This window comes from Nerophis lumbriciformis, linkage group LG27, assembly GCF_033978685.3.
Source record: "Nerophis lumbriciformis linkage group LG27, RoL_Nlum_v2.1, whole genome shotgun sequence".
In the NCBI taxonomy this organism is placed as follows: domain Eukaryota; kingdom Metazoa; phylum Chordata; class Actinopteri; order Syngnathiformes; family Syngnathidae; genus Nerophis; species Nerophis lumbriciformis.
Window position 1 is genome coordinate 15,725,178 of NC_084574.2, and position 16,969 is coordinate 15,742,146.

At 39.8% G+C, this 16,969-nt stretch overlaps 24 non-coding genes across 24 annotated transcripts; all 24 read right to left on the reverse strand.

The window, feature by feature from the left end:
• Positions 1 to 4,552: 4,552 nt before the first annotated feature.
• On the reverse strand, positions 4,553 to 4,624 carry trnaw-cca (transfer RNA tryptophan (anticodon CCA)). The gene has a single exon. It is a non-coding gene; the product is annotated as a tRNA-Trp (tRNA).
• A 288-nt stretch (positions 4,625 to 4,912) lies between these two features.
• Positions 4,913 to 4,984, reverse strand: trnac-gca (transfer RNA cysteine (anticodon GCA)). The gene has a single exon. It is a non-coding gene; the product is annotated as a tRNA-Cys (tRNA).
• A 269-nt stretch (positions 4,985 to 5,253) lies between these two features.
• On the reverse strand, positions 5,254 to 5,325 carry trnac-gca (transfer RNA cysteine (anticodon GCA)). Its single transcript has one exon. It is a non-coding gene; the product is annotated as a tRNA-Cys (tRNA).
• Positions 5,326 to 5,596: 271 nt separating this feature from the next.
• On the reverse strand, positions 5,597 to 5,668 carry trnac-gca (transfer RNA cysteine (anticodon GCA)). Its single transcript has one exon. It is a non-coding gene; the product is annotated as a tRNA-Cys (tRNA).
• Positions 5,669 to 5,939: 271 nt separating this feature from the next.
• Positions 5,940 to 6,011, reverse strand: trnac-gca (transfer RNA cysteine (anticodon GCA)). Its single transcript has one exon. It is a non-coding gene; the product is annotated as a tRNA-Cys (tRNA).
• A 271-nt stretch (positions 6,012 to 6,282) lies between these two features.
• Positions 6,283 to 6,354, reverse strand: trnac-gca (transfer RNA cysteine (anticodon GCA)). Its single transcript has one exon. It is a non-coding gene; the product is annotated as a tRNA-Cys (tRNA).
• Positions 6,355 to 6,625: 271 nt separating this feature from the next.
• trnac-gca (transfer RNA cysteine (anticodon GCA)) lies at positions 6,626 to 6,697 on the reverse strand. Its single transcript has one exon. It is a non-coding gene; the product is annotated as a tRNA-Cys (tRNA).
• Positions 6,698 to 6,968: 271 nt separating this feature from the next.
• Positions 6,969 to 7,040, reverse strand: trnac-gca (transfer RNA cysteine (anticodon GCA)). The gene has a single exon. It is a non-coding gene; the product is annotated as a tRNA-Cys (tRNA).
• A 1,151-nt stretch (positions 7,041 to 8,191) lies between these two features.
• Positions 8,192 to 8,263, reverse strand: trnac-gca (transfer RNA cysteine (anticodon GCA)). The gene has a single exon. It is a non-coding gene; the product is annotated as a tRNA-Cys (tRNA).
• Positions 8,264 to 8,532: 269 nt separating this feature from the next.
• trnac-gca (transfer RNA cysteine (anticodon GCA)) lies at positions 8,533 to 8,604 on the reverse strand. The gene has a single exon. It is a non-coding gene; the product is annotated as a tRNA-Cys (tRNA).
• Positions 8,605 to 8,875: 271 nt separating this feature from the next.
• trnac-gca (transfer RNA cysteine (anticodon GCA)) lies at positions 8,876 to 8,947 on the reverse strand. Its single transcript has one exon. It is a non-coding gene; the product is annotated as a tRNA-Cys (tRNA).
• Positions 8,948 to 9,218: 271 nt separating this feature from the next.
• trnac-gca (transfer RNA cysteine (anticodon GCA)) lies at positions 9,219 to 9,290 on the reverse strand. Its single transcript has one exon. It is a non-coding gene; the product is annotated as a tRNA-Cys (tRNA).
• Positions 9,291 to 9,561: 271 nt separating this feature from the next.
• Positions 9,562 to 9,633, reverse strand: trnac-gca (transfer RNA cysteine (anticodon GCA)). The gene has a single exon. It is a non-coding gene; the product is annotated as a tRNA-Cys (tRNA).
• Positions 9,634 to 10,784: 1,151 nt separating this feature from the next.
• Positions 10,785 to 10,856, reverse strand: trnac-gca (transfer RNA cysteine (anticodon GCA)). The gene has a single exon. It is a non-coding gene; the product is annotated as a tRNA-Cys (tRNA).
• Positions 10,857 to 11,125: 269 nt separating this feature from the next.
• Positions 11,126 to 11,197, reverse strand: trnac-gca (transfer RNA cysteine (anticodon GCA)). Its single transcript has one exon. It is a non-coding gene; the product is annotated as a tRNA-Cys (tRNA).
• Positions 11,198 to 11,468: 271 nt separating this feature from the next.
• Positions 11,469 to 11,540, reverse strand: trnac-gca (transfer RNA cysteine (anticodon GCA)). Its single transcript has one exon. It is a non-coding gene; the product is annotated as a tRNA-Cys (tRNA).
• A 598-nt stretch (positions 11,541 to 12,138) lies between these two features.
• trnac-gca (transfer RNA cysteine (anticodon GCA)) lies at positions 12,139 to 12,210 on the reverse strand. The gene has a single exon. It is a non-coding gene; the product is annotated as a tRNA-Cys (tRNA).
• A 606-nt stretch (positions 12,211 to 12,816) lies between these two features.
• On the reverse strand, positions 12,817 to 12,888 carry trnac-gca (transfer RNA cysteine (anticodon GCA)). The gene has a single exon. It is a non-coding gene; the product is annotated as a tRNA-Cys (tRNA).
• Positions 12,889 to 13,494: 606 nt separating this feature from the next.
• Positions 13,495 to 13,566, reverse strand: trnac-gca (transfer RNA cysteine (anticodon GCA)). The gene has a single exon. It is a non-coding gene; the product is annotated as a tRNA-Cys (tRNA).
• A 268-nt stretch (positions 13,567 to 13,834) lies between these two features.
• On the reverse strand, positions 13,835 to 13,906 carry trnac-gca (transfer RNA cysteine (anticodon GCA)). The gene has a single exon. It is a non-coding gene; the product is annotated as a tRNA-Cys (tRNA).
• A 271-nt stretch (positions 13,907 to 14,177) lies between these two features.
• Positions 14,178 to 14,249, reverse strand: trnac-gca (transfer RNA cysteine (anticodon GCA)). Its single transcript has one exon. It is a non-coding gene; the product is annotated as a tRNA-Cys (tRNA).
• Positions 14,250 to 14,855: 606 nt separating this feature from the next.
• On the reverse strand, positions 14,856 to 14,927 carry trnac-gca (transfer RNA cysteine (anticodon GCA)). The gene has a single exon. It is a non-coding gene; the product is annotated as a tRNA-Cys (tRNA).
• Positions 14,928 to 15,196: 269 nt separating this feature from the next.
• Positions 15,197 to 15,268, reverse strand: trnac-gca (transfer RNA cysteine (anticodon GCA)). The gene has a single exon. It is a non-coding gene; the product is annotated as a tRNA-Cys (tRNA).
• A 439-nt stretch (positions 15,269 to 15,707) lies between these two features.
• Positions 15,708 to 15,779, reverse strand: trnac-gca (transfer RNA cysteine (anticodon GCA)). Its single transcript has one exon. It is a non-coding gene; the product is annotated as a tRNA-Cys (tRNA).
• Between the last annotated feature and the right edge of the window lie 1,190 nt (positions 15,780 to 16,969).

Consider the following 16,969-nt stretch of genomic DNA (forward strand, 5'->3'; position numbering starts at 1 on the left):
AATTATTACCTGCAATGAGTGATCAGAACGCACATACACACAATATGTGGTTAGCACCTCTGCTGGTTTCGATGTCTACAGGGGGAAATAATATCGACTTCAGTGCAAAATAGTAGTACATCTGACGTGAGCAACAATAGGTTCAAAACGAAAATTCCACAACATAGCATTTCAGCTGCGATTAAATAACTGTGTATCTTACAATAAATCTCACGTTAGCTTTAGTGTAATATATAATATTTTGCAGAGCAATATCAGTACATGGCTTACCATTAGCAGAGGACAGGAAGTCTACTAATAGCTTCCGGTTTGCGGTCATATTTACAGACTTTCAGGTACCAACGGGTGGCGCAATTGGACCTCTCATTGCATAACAAACAATATACACATTTTACAAGGAATTTCACTCAAATAATCAAAGTATTTATTTTACTCGTTACATACATATATATATATATATATATATATATATATATATATATATATATATATATATATATATATATATATATATATACATATATATATATATATATATATATATATATATATATATATATATATATATATATATATATATATGTCTTAATAAGGTTATCCAAAAAATAGTGCTCGATACCGTAGTAGAGCGCAATATATGTATGTGTGGGAAAAAAATCACAAGACTACTTCATCTCTACAGGCCTGTTTCATGAGGGGTTCCCTCAATCATCAGGAGATTTTTTTTTTTTTTTTTTTTTTTTTTTTTTTAAATCTCCTGATGATTGAGGGAACCCCTCATGAAACAGGCCTGTAGAGATGAAGTAGTCTTGTGATTTTTTCCCCACACATACATATATATATATTTATATATATATATATATATATATATATATATATATATATATTAGGGGTGTGGGAAAAAATTGATTCGTTGTGCGATTCAGAATCGATTCTCATTTTTTTTAAATCGATTTATTTATTTTTATTTATTTATTTTTTCCTTTTTTTTTTTCTTTTTTTAATAAATCAATCCAACAAAAAAATACACAGCAATACCATAACAATGCAATCCAATTCCAAAACCAACCCGACCCAGCAACACTCAGAACTGCAATAAACAGAGCAATTGAGAGGAGACACAAACACGACACAGAACAAACCAAAAGTAGTGAAACAAAAATTTCAACATAGCAGTGATTAAAAATCCCTCATTGACATTATCATTAGACATTTATTAAAAAATAAAAAAAGAACAATAGTGTCACAGTGGCTTACACTTGCATCGCATCTCATACGCTTGACAACACACAGTGTCCAATATTTTCACAAAGATAAAATAAGTCATATTTTTGGTTCATTTAATAGTTAAAACAAATTTACATTATTGCAATCAGTTGATAAAACATTGTCCTTTACAATTATAAAAGCTTTTTACAAAAATCTACTACTCTGCTTGCATGTCAGCAGACTGGGGTAGATCCTGCTGAAATCCTATGTATTGAATGAATAGAGGATCGTTTTGAATCAGGAAAATATCGTTTTTGAATCAAGAATCGTGTTGAATTGAAAAAATATCGATTTTGAATCGAATCGTGGGACACCCAAAGATTCACAGCCCTAATATATATATATATATTGTATTCATATATACAATATATATACTATACATACTGTATATGTATATATACAGTACATATACACAGATTCAAATTTATACTGTATATCTAAGGGCTGTCAAGTGATTACCATTTTTAAGTCAGAGTAATCACACTCTAGATCTGTAATTAACCATGAGTAATCACAAATTATTTTTCTAGCATGTTTTTTGTTTATTGTTTTTATATACCGTATTTTCCGCACTATAAGGCGCACCGGATTATTAGCCGCACCTTCAATGAATGGCATATTTCATAACTTTGTCCACCAATAAGCCGCCCCGGACTATAAGCCGCGCCTACGCTGCGCTAAAGGGAATGTCAAAAAAACAGTCAGATAGGTCAGTCAAACTTTAATAATATATTAAAAACCAGCGTTCTAACAACTCTGTTCACTCCCAAAATGTACGCAAATGTGCAATCACAAACATAGTAAAATTCAAAATAGTGCAGAGCAATAGCAACATAATGTTGCTCGAACGTTAATGTCACAACACACAAAATAAACATAGCGCTCACTTTCTGAAGTTATTCTTCATTCGTAAATCCTTCGTCTTCGGTGTCCGAAGTGAAAAGTTGGGCAAATTTACGATCCACTGGCAGATGTTGGCGTCGTCTGGCGCTGCCTCCTCGTCTTAGTGAAGGTGTGTTCGCCTTCTGTCATCCATTGTTCCCACGCAGTTAGCAGTCTAGCTTCGAATGCCCTGTTGACACCAATATCTAGCGGCTGGAGGTCTTTTGTCAATCCACCCGGAATGACGGCGAGTATTGAATTAAGCGCGTAAGCGTGTCTCTCAATGTGCTGTTATGAGCTAGCAAATATAACAACTACACTACCCAGCATGCAACGATAGTTACGAGCATGCGCGGTAGCCCTGAGAAGCGTTGTATGCTGGCAGTTAGAATGTGGTTATGAGCACGCTGTGAGTAAACGTTGAGAACTCAGTTAACACGCCTCGTCTGCATTATTTATAATTAGACAGACAACACACTTAATAGGAGCCATTTTGGGGTCTTTACATAAACACACAAATGGAAATGAAACGTCACATATCCCAGCATGCACCGCGCGCTTCTTCTACGGGGAAAAAAGATGGCGGCTGTTTACCGTAGTTGCGAGACCTAAACTTTATGAAAATGAATCTTAATATTTATCCATATATAAAGCGCACCGGGTTATAAGGCGCACTGTCAGCTTTTGAGAAAATTTGTGGTTTTTAGGTGCGCCTTATAGTGCGGAAAATACGGTATATATATATATATATATTTCATTTATTTAAGTATCTTTATTTTATATTATTTAAAAAAAAAAGTTTTATATTTATCTATTTTTTTGTTTTTTTAAGTGGCATCATTCAGAGCCTGCAGGTTTCAGAAAGGCCTTATCTCATTAATTTTTTACTACGACTTTGAGGTAAAATCTCAGCACAGTCCTGTTACCTAAATATTTTCAATGTCATTTGTTTGTCTTCCAAATAAACGAATGTGGTAAATAACTGTAAAGCGTCAACATGCTATCAGCATCCATCCATCCATTTTCTACCGCTTATTCCCTTTGGGGTCGCGGGGGGGCGCTGGAGCCTATCTCAGCTACAATCGGGCGGAAGGCGGGGTACTATCAGCATGTATATATATATATATATATATATATATATATATATACATATATTGCGCTCTACTACGGTATCGAGCACTATTTTTTGGATAACCTTATTAAGACATATATATATATATATATATATATATATATATCATCCGGACACGGAACATTTTCCTTACATTCATGTTGCACTAAAACAATTGTCGTTGTGTTGCTGCAGCTTCAATTATTGTTCACTACAATTGTTGTATTGATTGATCATGGTTCATCACTAACGGAGGTTAGGAGCAATTTATCGATAGTTGCAGTGTCGCAATTATGGGATATTTTTTAAATTTGTGAGCCATGTATTAAGTATCACAATGGAAGGAAAGGAACCTTTGTCCATGGGGCGGAATAGAGGTGTTACAAGATCCAGGATAGCTCAGTCGTTAACACAACTCGCTCTCAGTTATTGGCTCTGGTTTTGAATCCCAGTTCGGTCGAATGGTATTCAGTTTTGCTTCACCTCCATTGTAGTTTAACTGAGACAGGGTTCCCTAATTATATTTGCAATTGATGCCCGGAATCTTTTCTGAAGAAGACCCAGGATGGCTGAGTGGTTAAAACCGTTGCCTCCTCAACAAGTGCTACTGGGTTCAAATCCCAGTAGGACTGGTAGGTAACTTACAAAAATCTAGTTGGAAGAGTTAGTGTTTTATGGCATCTCTTTGATAGTTTACTGAGACAGGGTTACAATTTAATATGGCAATAGGGCCCGAAATCTGGCATTAAAAACCACAAGGATAGCTGAGTGGTTAACACTGGTAACTGTGAGCCAAGGGGTACTGGGTACGAACCCCGTTCTGGTTACAATGCTCCAGTCAAAAGAGTGAGTGTTTTGTTTCACCTCCATTATAGTTTACTGAGACAGGTTCTCATTTAAATATGTCATTGGGGCCCTGAAATCTGCTCTTCAACTGACCAAGGATAGCTGAGTGGTTAAACAGCTAGCTCCCAATCAAAGGGAACTAGGTTCAAATCCAAGTCATGGTCAAGTGATGACTAGGATAGGTCCAGCTGGGGGAGTTTCAGTTTTATATCATAGTTTACTAGGACAGGTTATGTCATTGGGGCCCGAAAACAGTGAATTGGCAGATAAAGTATAGTTGAGTGGTTAAGGCAGCTATCTCTCGCTCAAAGGGGATTGGTTTCAAATCCACGTCATGTCGTGCAGTGACTAGGAAAGCTCCAACTGAAACAACAGCCTTTGAACAATGCTAACGAGGTTTGTACAAGTTGAGACTTTGTTCAAAGGAAGTGCAGGAACCTGATGAGGGGGCACCCAGAGTTGAACTGGGGACCTCTTGATCTGGAGTCAAATGCTCTACCACTGAGCTACACCCCCTTAACAGCATGATGATTCCATTATACATTATACAAAACACTTATTGGGTTTAAAACATTGCTCAAGAAGATTGTAGAAGATCAGAAAATGCTCGGAGGAAGTGGAAGACTCTGATAAGGGGGCGGTGCTTAGAGCTGAACTGGGGACTTCTTGATCTGCAGTTAAGTGCTCTACCAATGAGCTACACCACTTGGCAATGTTACTGATTTAATTGTACAAACATGTTTGGGGTTTAAAACATCCCTCAAGAAAATGTTTAAAGATCAGAAAAATTGGTTTATCTCGAAGAGGGGGCACCCAGAGTTGAACTGGGGACCTCTTGATCTGCAGTCAAATGCTCTACCACTGAGCTACACCCCCTGATAAGCTTGATGATTTCATTATACCAAACACTTTTTGGGTTTAAAACATTGCTTAAGAAGATCAGAAAATGCTCGGAAGAAGTGGAAGACTGATAAGGGGATGGTGCTCAGAGCTGAACCGGGCACTTCTTGATCTGCAATTAAGTGCTCTACCAAAGAGCTACACCACCTGGCAATGTTACCGATTTAATTGTACCAACATGTTTGGGGCTTTAAACATTGCTCAAGAAAATGTTTAAAGCTCAGAAAAAGTGGTTTATCCTGAAGAGGGGGCACCCAGAGTTGAACTGGGGACCTCTTGATCTGCAGTCAAATGCTCTACCACTGAGCTATACCCCCTGATATGCATGATGATTTCATTATACAAAACACTTTTTGGGTTTAAAACATTGCTTAAGAAGATCAGAAAATGCTCGGAAGAAGTGGAAGACTCTGAAAAGGGGGTGGTGCTCAGAGCTGAACTGGGGACTTCTTGATCTGAAGTTAAGTGCTCTACCAATGAGCTACACCACTTGGCAATGTTACTGATTTAATTGTACAAACATGTTTGGGGTTTAAAACATCCCTCAAGAAAATGTTTAAAGATCAGAAAAATTGGTTTATCTCGAAGAGGGGGCACCCAGAGTTGAACTGGGGACCTCTTGATCTGCAGTCAAATGCTCTACCACTGAGCTACACCCCCTGATAAGCTTGATGATTTCATTATACCAAACACTTTTTGGGTTTAAAACATTGCTTAAGAAGATCAGAAAATGCTCGGAAGAAGTGGAAGACTCTGATAAGGGGGCGGTGCTCAGAGCTGAACTGGGGACTTCTTGATCTGCAGTTAAGCGCTTTACCAAAGAGCTACACCACCTGGCAATGTTACCGATTTAATTGTACAAACATGTTTGGGGCTTAAAACATTGCTCAAGAAAATGTTTAAAGCTCAGAAAAAGTGGTTTATCCTGAAGAGGGGGCACCCAGAGTTGAACTGGGGACCTCTTGAGCTGCAGTCAAATGCTCTACCACTGAGCTATACCCCCTGATATGCATGATGATTTCATTATACAAAACACTTTTTGGGTTTAAAACATTGCTTAAGAAGATCAGAAAATGCTCGGAAGAAGTGGAAGACTCTGAAAAGGGGGTGGTGCTCAGAGCTGAACTGGGGACTTCTTGATCTGCAGTTAAGTGCTCTACCAATGAGCTACACCACTTGGCAATGTTACTGATTTAATTGTACAAACATGTTTGGGGTTTAAAACATCCCTCAAGAAAATGTTTAAAGATCAGAAAAATTGGTTTATCTCGAAGAGGGGGCACCCAGAGTTGAACTGGGGACCTCTTGATCTGCAGTCAAATGCTCTACCACTGAGCTACACCCCCTGATAAGCTTGATGATTTCATTATACCAAACACTTTTTGGGTTTAAAACATTGCTTAAGAAGATCAGAAAATGCTCGGAAGAAGTGGAAGACTCTGATAAGGGGGCGGTGCTCAGAGCTGAACTGGGGACTTCTTGATCTGCAGTTAAGCGCTCTACCAAAGAGCTACACCACCTGGCAATGTTACCGATTTAATTGTACAAACATGTTTGGGGCTTAAAACATTGCTCAAGAAAATGTTTAAAGCTCAGAAAAAGTGGTTTATCCTGAAGAGGGGGTACCCAGAGTTGAACTGGGGACCTCTTGATCTGCAGTCAAATGCTCTACCACTGAGCTATACCCCCTGATATGCATGATGATTTCATTATACAAAACACTTTTTGGGTTTAAAACATTGCTTAAGAAGATCAGAAAATGCTCGGAAGAAGTGGAAGACTCTTATAAGGGGGTGGTGCTCAGAGCTGAACTGGGGACTTCTTGATCTGCAGTTAAGTGCTCTACCAATGAGCTACACCACTTGGCAATGTTACTGATTTAATTGTACAAACATGTTTGGGGTTTAAAACATCGCTCAAGAAAATGTTTAAAGCTCAGAAAAAGTGGTTTATCCTGAAGAGGGGGTACCCAGAGTTGAACTGGGGACCTCTTGATGTGCAGTCAAATGCTCTACCACTGAGCTACACCCCCTGTTAGACACAGTAATTCCATTATACATAACACGATCAGTGTATAAAACATGGCTCAAAAAGTTTGAAGAAGCTCAGGAAACCGTCGGAAAAAATGGAGGACTCTTATGAGGGGGCACCCAGAGTTGAATTGGGGACCTTTTTATCCGCAGTCAAATGCTCTACCAGTGAGCTGCAAACACAATCCGAAAACCTTGTTTCATCTTCCAAAATATGGTTTAGGTTTTGAACATTGCTTTTTAAAACTTGTATGTATTGGTATTGACCACAAAAAGTAAAGAGGAACACATATGAGAGTAACCAGATTTGAAGTGGAGAATTCTTGTTCTGCAGTTAAACACTGTACCACTGAGCAACACACCCGTCTGAAAATTTAAACGTGTTTAATTGTAAAAACAGCATTTGTGGTTTTGATTAATGCTAATGAGGGTTGTACAAGTTGAGACTTTGTTCAAAGGAAGTGCAGGACCCCAATGAGGGAGAACCCAGAGTTGAATTGGGGACCTCTTGATCTGCAGTAAAATGCTCTACCACTGAGCTACACCCCCTGACAAACATTATGATTTCATTATACAAAACACTTTTTGGGTTTAAAACATTGCTCAAGAAGATCAGAAAATGCTCAGAAGAAGTGGAAGACTGATAAAGGGGCGGTGGTCAGAGCTGAACTGGGAATCTTTTGATCTGCAGTTAAGTGCTCTATCAATGAGCTACAACTCCTGGCAATGTAACAGATTTAATTGTACAAACATGTTTGGGGTTCAAAACATCGCTCAAAAATATGTTTAAAGCTCAGAAAAAGTGGTTTATCCTGAAGACGGGGCACCCAGAATTGAACTGGGGACCTCTTGATCTGCAGTCAACCACTGAGCTACACCCCCTGATAAGCATGATGATTTCATTATACAAAACACTTTTTGGGTTTAAAACATTGCTTAAGAAGATCAGAAAATGCTCGGAAGAAGTGGAAGACTCTGATAAAGGGGCGGTGCTCAGAGCTGAACTGGGGACTTCTTGATCTGCAGTTAAGTGCTCTACCAATGAGCTGCACCACTTGGCAATGTTAGTGATTTAATTGTACAAACATGTTTGGGGTTTAAAACATCCCTCAAGAAAATGTTTAAAGATCAGAAATAGTGGTTTATTCTGAAGAGGGGGCACCCAGAGTTGAACTGGGGACCTCTTGATCTGCAGTCAAATGCTCTACCACTGAGCTATACCCCCTGATATGCATGATGATTTCATTATACAAAACACTTTTTGGGTTTAAAACATTGCTTAAGAAGATCAGAAAATGCTCGGAAGAAGTGGAAGACTGATAAGGGGATGGTGCTCAGAGCTGAACCGGGCACTTCTTGATCTGCAATTAAGTGCTCTACCAAAGAGCTACACCACCTGGCAATGTTACCGATTTAATTGTACAAACATGTTTGGGGCTTTAAACATTGCTCAAGAAAATGTTTAAAGCTCAGAAAAAGTGGTTTATCCTGAAGAGGGGGCACCCAGAGTTGAACTGGGGACCTCTTGATCTGCAGTCAAATGCTCTACCACTGAGCTATACCCCCTGATATGCATGATGATTTCATTATACAAAACACTTTTTGGGTTTAAAACATTGCTTAAGAAGATCAGAAAATGCTCGGAAGAAGTGGAAGACTCTGAAAAGGGGGTGGTGCTCAGAGCTGAACTGGGGACTTCTTGATCTGCAGTTAAGTGCTCTACCAATGAGCTACACCACTTGGCAATGTTACTGATTTAATTGTACAAACATGTTTGGGGTTTAAAACATCCCTCAAGAAAATGTTTAAAGATCAGAAAAATTGGTTTATCTCGAAGAGGGGGCACCCAGAGTTGAACTGGGGACCTCTTGATCTGCAGTCAAATGCTCTACCACTGAGCTACACCCCCTGATGAGCTTGATGATTTCATTATACCAAACACTTTTTGGGTTTAAAACATTGCTTAAGAAGATCAGAAAATGCTCGGAAGAAGTGGAAGACTCTGATAAGGGGGCGGTGCTCAGAGCTGAACTGGGGACTTCTTGATCTGCAGTTAAGCGCTCTACCAAAGAGCTACACCACCTGGCAATGTTACCGATTTAATTGTACAAACATGTTTGGGGCTTAAAACATTGCTCAAGAAAATGTTTAAAGCTCAGAAAAAGTGGTTTATCCTGAAGAGGGGGTACCCAGAGTTGAACTGGGGACCTCTTGATCTGCAGTCAAATGCTCTACCACTGAGCTATACCCCCTGATATGCATGATGATTTCATTATACAAAACACTTTTTGGGTTTAAAACATTGCTTAAGAAGATCAGAAAATGCTCGGAAGAAGTGGAAGACTCTTATAAGGGGGTGGTGCTCAGAGCTGAACTGGGGACTTCTTGATCTGCAGTTAAGTGCTCTACCAATGAGCTACACCACTTGGCAATGTTACTGATTTAATTGTACAAACATGTTTGGGGTTTAATACATCGCTCAAGAAAATGTTTAAAGCTCAGAAAAAGTGGTTTATCCTGAAGAGGGGGTACCCAGAGTTGAACTGGGGACCTCTTGATGTGCAGTCAAATGCTCTACCACTGAGCTACACCCCCTGTTAGACACAGTAATTCCATTATACATAACACGATCAGTGTATAAAACATGGCTCAAAAAGTTTGAAGAAGCTCAGGAAACCGTCGGAAAAAATGGAGGACTCTTATGAGGGGGCACCCAGAGTTGAATTGGGGACCTTTTTATCCGCAGTCAAATGCTCTACCAGTGAGCTGCAAACACAATCCGAAAACCTTGTTTCATCTTCCAAAATATGGTTTAGGTTTTGAACATTGCTTTTTAAAACTTGTATGTATTGGTATTGACCACAAAAAGTAAAGAGGAACACATATGAGAGTAACCAGATTTGAAGTGGAGAATTCTTGTTCTGCAGTTAAACACTGTACCACTGAGCAACACACCCGTCTGAAAATTTAAACGTGTTTAATTGTAAAAACAGCATTTGTGGTTTTGATTAATGCTAATGAGGGTTGTACAAGTTGAGACTTTGTTCAAAGGAAGTGCAGGACCCCAATGAGGGGGCACCCAGAGTTGAATTGGGGACCTCTTGATCTGCAGTAAAATGCTCTACCACTGAGCTACACCCCCTGACAAACATTATGATTTCATTATACAAAACACTTTTTGGGTTTAAAACATTGCTCAAGAAGATCAGAAAATGCTCAGAAGAAGTGGAAGACTGATAAAGGGGCGGTGGTCAGAGCTGAACTGGGAATCTTTTGATCTGCAGTTAAGTGCTCTATCAATGAGCTACAACTCCTGGCAATGTAACAGATTTAATTGTACAAACATGTTTGGGGTTCAAAACATCGCTCAAAAATATGTTTAAAGCTCAGAAAAAGTGGTTTATCCTGAAGACGGGGCACCCAGAATTGAACTGGGGACCTCTTGATCTGCAGTCAACCACTGAGCTACACCCCCTGATAAGCATGATGATTTCATTATACAAAACACTTTTTGGGTATAAAACATTGCTTAAGAAGATCAGAAAATGCTCGGAAGAAGTGGAAGACTCTGATAAAGGGGCGGTGCTCAGAGCTGAACTGGGGACTTCTTGATCTGCAGTTAAGTGCTCTACCAATGAGCTGCACCACTTGGCAATGTTAGTGATTTAATTGTACAAACATGTTTGGGGTTTAAAACATCCCTCAAGAAAATGTTTAAAGATCAGAAAAAGTGGTTTATTCTGAAGAGGGGGCACCCAGAGTTGAACTGGGGACCTCTTGATCTGCAGTCAAATGCTCTACCACTGAGCTATACCCCCTGATATGCATGATGATTTCATTATACAAAACACTTTTTGGGTTTAAAACATTGCTTAAGAAGATCAGAAAATGCTCGGAAGAAGTGGAAGACTGATAAGGGGATGGTGCTCAGAGCTGAACCGGGCACTTCTTGATCTGCAATTAAGTGCTCTACCAAAGAGCTACACCACCTGGCAATGTTACCGATTTAATTGTACAAACATGTTTGGGGCTTTAAACATTGCTCAAGAAAATGTTTAAAGCTCAGAAAAAGTGGTTTATCCTGAAGAGGGGGCACCCAGAGTTGAACTGGGGACCTCTTGAGCTGCAGTCAAATGCTCTACCACTGAGCTATACCCCCTGATATGCATGATGATTTCATTATACAAAACACTTTTTGGGTTTAAAACATTGCTTAAGAAGATCAGAAAATGCTCGGAAGAAGTGGAAGACTCTGAAAAGGGGGTGGTGCTCAGAGCTGAACTGGGGACTTCTTGATCTGCAGTTAAGTGCTCTACCAATGAGCTACACCACTTGGCAATGTTACTGATTTAATTGTACAAACATGTTTGGGGTTTAAAACATCCCTCAAGAAAATGTTTAAAGATCAGAAAAATTGGTTTATCTCGAAGAGGGGGCACCCAGAGTTGAACTGGGGACCTCTTGATCTGCAGTCAAATGCTCTACCACTGAGCTACACCCCCTGATAAGCTTGATGATTTCATTATACCAAACACTTTTTGGGTTTAAAACATTGCTTAAGAAGATCAGAAAATGCTCGGAAGAAGTGGAAGACTCTGATAAGGGGGCGGTGCTCAGAGCTGAACTGGGGACTTCTTGATCTGCAGTTAAGCGCTTTACCAAAGAGCTACACCACCTGGCAATGTTACCGATTTAATTGTACAAACATGTTTGGGGCTTAAAACATTGCTCAAGAAAATGTTTAAAGCTCAGAAAAAGTGGTTTATCCTGAAGACGGGGCACCCAGAGTTGAACTGGAGTCAAATGCTCTACCACTGAGCTATACCCCCTGATATGCATGATGATTTCATTATACAAAACACTTTTTGGGTTTAAAACATTGCTTAAGAAGATCAGAAAATGCTCGGAAGAAGTGGAAGACTCTTATAAGGGGGTGGTGCTCAGAGCTGAACTGGGGACTTCTTGATCTGCAGTTAAGTGCTCTACCAATGAGCTGCACCACTTGGCAATGTTAGTGATTTAATTGTACAAACATGTTTGGGGTTTAAAACATCCCTCAAGAAAATGTTTAAAGATTAGAAAAAGTGGTTTATTCTGAAGAGGGGGCACCCAGAGTTGAACTGGGGACCTCTTGATCTGCAGTCAAATGCTCTACCACTGAGCTATACCCCCTGATATGCATGATGATTTCATTATACAAAACACTTTTTGGGTTTAAAACATTGCTTAAGAAGATCAGAAAATGCTCGGAAGAAGTGGAAGACTGATATGGGGGTGGTGCTCAGAGCTGAACCGGGCACTTCTTGATCTGCAGTTAAGTGCTCTACCAAAGAGCTACACCACCTGGCAATGTTACCGATTTAATTGTACAAACATGTTTGGGGCTTTAAACATTGCTCAAGAAAATGTTTAAAGCTCAGAAAAAGTGGTTTATCCTGAAGACGGGGCACCCAGAGTTGAACTGGAGTCAAATGCTCTACCACTGAGCTACACCCCCTTAACAGAAGGATGATTCCATTATACAAAACACTTATTGGGTTTAAAACATTGCTCAAGAAGATTGTAGAAGATCAGAAAATGCTCGGAGGAAGTGGAAGACTCTGATAAAGGGGCGGTGCTCAGAGCTGAACTGGGGACTTCTTGATCTGCAGTTAAGTGCTCTACCAATGAGCTACACCACTTGGCAATGTTACTGATTTAATTGTACAAACATGTTTGGGGTTTAAAACATCTCTCAAGAAAATGTTTAAAGATCAGAAAAAGTGGTTTATTCTGAAGAGGGGGCACCCAGAGTTGAACTGGGGACCTCTTGATCTGCAGTCAAATGCTCTACCACTGAGCTATACCCCCTGATATGCATGATGATTTCATTATACAAAACACTTTTTGGGTTTAAAACATTGCTTAAGAAGATCAGAAAATGCTCGGAAGAAGTGGAAAACTGATAAAGGGGCGGTGGTCAGAGCTGAACTGGGAACCTTTTGATCTGCAGTTAAGTGCTCTACCAATGAGCTACAACTCCTGGCAATGTAACAGATTTAATTGTACAAACATGTTTGGGGTTTAAAACATCGCTCAAGAATATGTTTAAAGCTCAGAAAAAGTGGTTTATCCTGAAGACGGGGCACCCAGAGTTGAACTGGAGTCAAATGCTCTACCACTGAGCTACACCCCCTTAACAGAAGGATGATTCCATTATACAAAACACTTATTGGGTTTAAAACATTGCTCAAGAAGATTGTAGAAGATCAGAAAATGCTCGGAGGAAGTGGAAGACTCTGATAAAGGGGCGGTGCTCAGAGCTGAACTGGGGACTTCTTGATCTGCAGTTAAGTGCTCTACCAATGAGCTACACCACTTGGCAATGTTACTGATTTAATTGTACAAACATGTTTGGGGTTTAAAACATCTCTCAAGAAAATGTTTAAAGATCAGAAATAGTGGTTTATTCTGAAGAGGGGGCACCCAGAGTTGAACTGGGGACCTCTTGATCTGCAGTCAAATGCTCTACCACTGAGCTATACCCCCTGATATGCATGATGATTTCTTTATACAAAACACTTTTTGGGTTTAAAACATTGCTTAAGAAGATCAGAAAATGCTCGGAAGAAGTGGAAGACTGATAAGGGGGTGGTGCTCAGAGCTGAACCGGGCACTTCTTGATCTGCAGTTAAGTGCTCTACCAAAGAGCTACACCACCTGGCAATGTTACCGATTTAATTGTACAAACATGTTTGGGGCTTTAAACATTGCTCAAGAAAATGTTTAAAGCTCAGAAAAAGTGGTTTATCCTGAAGAGGGGCACCCAGAGTTGAACTGGGGACCTCTTGATCTGCAGTCAAATGCTCTACCACTGAGCTATACCCCCTGATATGCATGATGATTTCATTATACAAAACACTTTTTGGGTTTAAAACATTGCTTAAGAAGATCAGAAAATGCTCGGAAGAAGTGGAAGACTCTGAAAAGGGGGTGGTGCTCAGAGCTGAACTGGGGACTTCTTGATCTGCAGTTAAGTGCTCTACCAATGAGCTACACCACTTGGCAATGTTACTGATTTAATTGTACAAACATGTTTGGGGTTTAAAACATCCCTCAAGAAAATGTTTAAAGATCAGAAAAAGTGGTTTATCCTGTCGAGGGGGAACCCAGAGTTGAACTGGGGACCTCTTGATCTGCAGTCAAATGCTCTACCACTGAGCTATGCCCCCTGACAAGCATTATCATTTCATTATACAAAACACTTTTTGGGTTTAAAACATTGCTCAAGAAGATCAGAAAATGCTCAGAAGAAGTGGAAGACTGATAAAGGGGCGGTGGTCAGAGCTGAACTGGGAACTTTTTGATCTGCAGTTAAGTGCTCTACCAATGAGCTACAACTCCTGGCAATGTAACAGATTTAATTGTACAAACATGTTTGGGGTTTAAAACATCACTCAAGAATATGTTTAAAGCTCAGAAAAAGTGGTTTATACTGAAGACGGGGCACCCAGAGTTGAACTGGAGTCAAATGCTCTACCACTGAGCTACACCCCCTTAACAGAAGGATGATTCCATTATACAAAACACTTATTGGGTTTAAAACATTGCTCAAGAAGATTGTAGAAGATCAGAAAATGCTCGGAGGAAGTGGAAGACTCTGATAAAGGGGTGGTGCTCAGAGCTGAACTGGGGACTTCTTGATCTGCAGTTAAGTGCTCTACCAATGAGCTACACCACTTGGCAATGTTACTGATTTAATTGTACAAACATGTTTGGGGTTTAAAACATCTCTCAAGAAAATGTTTAAAGATCAGAAAAAGTGGTTTATTCTGAAGAGGGGGCACCCAGAGTTGAACTGGGGACCTCTTGATCTGCAGTCAAATGCTCTACCACTGAGCTATACCCCCTGATATGCATGATGATTTCATTATACAAAACACTTTTTGGGTTTAAAACATTGCTTAAGAAAATCAGAAAATGCTCAGCTGAAGTGGAAGACTGATAAAGGGGCAGTGGTCAGAGCTGAACTGGGGACTTCTTGATCTGCAGTTAAGTGCTCTACCAATGAGCGACACCACTTGGCAATGTTACTGAATTAATTGTACAAACATGTTTGGGGTTTAAAACATCCCTCAAGAAAATGTTTAAAGCTCAGAAAAAGTGGTTTATCCTCAAGAGGGGGCACCCAGAGTTGAACTGGGGACCTCTTGATCTGCAGTCAAATGCTCTACCACTGAGCTATACCCCCTGACAACCACAACAATTCCATTATACATAACACGATCAGCGTATAAAACATGGCTCAAAAAGTTTGAAGAAGCTCAGGAAACCATCGGAAAAAGTGGAGGACTCTTGTGAGGAGGAGCCCAGAGTTGAATTGGGGACTTTTTTATCCGCAGTCAAATGCTCTACCAGTGAGCTGCAAACACAATCCAAAAACCTTGTTTCATCTTCCAAAATATGGTTTAGGTTTTGAACATTGCTTTTTATAACTTGTATGTATTGGTATTGACCACAAAATGTAAAGAGGAACACATATGAGAGTAACCAGATTTGAAGTGGAGAATTCTTGTTCTGCAGTTAAACACTGTACCACTGAGCAACAGATAGAGTGTGTGGTTTTGATTAATGCTAATGAGGGTTGTACAAGTTGAGACTTTGTTCAAAGGAAGTGCAAGAACTTGATGAGGGGGCACCCAGAGTTGAACTGGGGACCTCTTGATCTGCAGTCAAATGCTCTACCACTGAGCTACACCCCCTTAACAGTTTGATGATTCCATTATACAAAAGACTTTTTGGGTTCAAAACATTGCTCAAGAAGATTGTAGAAGATCAGAAAATGCTTGGAGGAAGTGGAAGACTCTGAGTAGATAGCGGTGCTTAAAGCTGAACTGGAGACTTCTTGATCTGCAGTTAAATGCTCTACCAATGAGCTACACCACCTGCCAATGTTACTGATTTAATTGTACAAACATGTTTGGGGCTTTACACATTGCTAAAGAAAATGTTTCAAGCTCAGAAAAAGCGGTTTATCCTGAAGATGGGGCACCCAGAGTTGAACTGGGCACCTCTTGATTTGCAGTCAAATGCTCTACCAATGAGGTACACCATCTGCCATCATCGCAGATTTAATTGTACAAAACTTGTTTGGGGTTGAAAACATTGCCCCAACAAATTGTAGAATCTCATAAAGAAGGCCCATAGTTGAACAGTTTCTTTCTTTAGCTTTCTCATTGTTGCAAATTGGTTCTGCTGTTAGAGCAGTAGCAGTAGAAAGAGTGTACCTGGGCTGTGCAATCAATCAACTATACTTCTATTGCGCTACTCTGTGGAATTACTTGGTATTACAGGACAATGAATGTGGTCCTATTTATTACAGATTTTGCTCAATTCTGTTTTATTTTTTGGCGGGCCGGATAAGAAAGACCATAGTTTGCCCACCCCTGCCCTACGCTGACCTGGGACATTGACTAAAGCCCTGTGGCCAATTATGTTTCTGCATCTCCTTGTTGTAGTGCTTGAACCTGATTGGTTTAACTATGTATCGTTGAACCTGAGTGTGGGGGATACAGTTTTTTTTGGATTGCATAAACACTCTGATAAAAAGTCTTAAACAATTATTAAAAACCTTACACTCGAGGAGCAAAACATCGGACAACAATAGCACAACAATAAGCACAATATCGGCTTCACACTTTTTGCAAACCACTGAACACAGCGAATTGCAAAAAAAAGATGCATATCATGATGTTACTTCCTTGCAAATTCCAAAGCACTGACTTGCAAATGACCATACTCATTAGCCAATTGGTTAAACACAACCCTCAGGTGCACCAACATATAATTGCTTAACTACAGACACACCAATCAGGTTTCAGCACAATTTTCGATGCGATATATAGAACTTAAAAAAAAATATTGTGTGATATCTTTTTATACTTTATACATG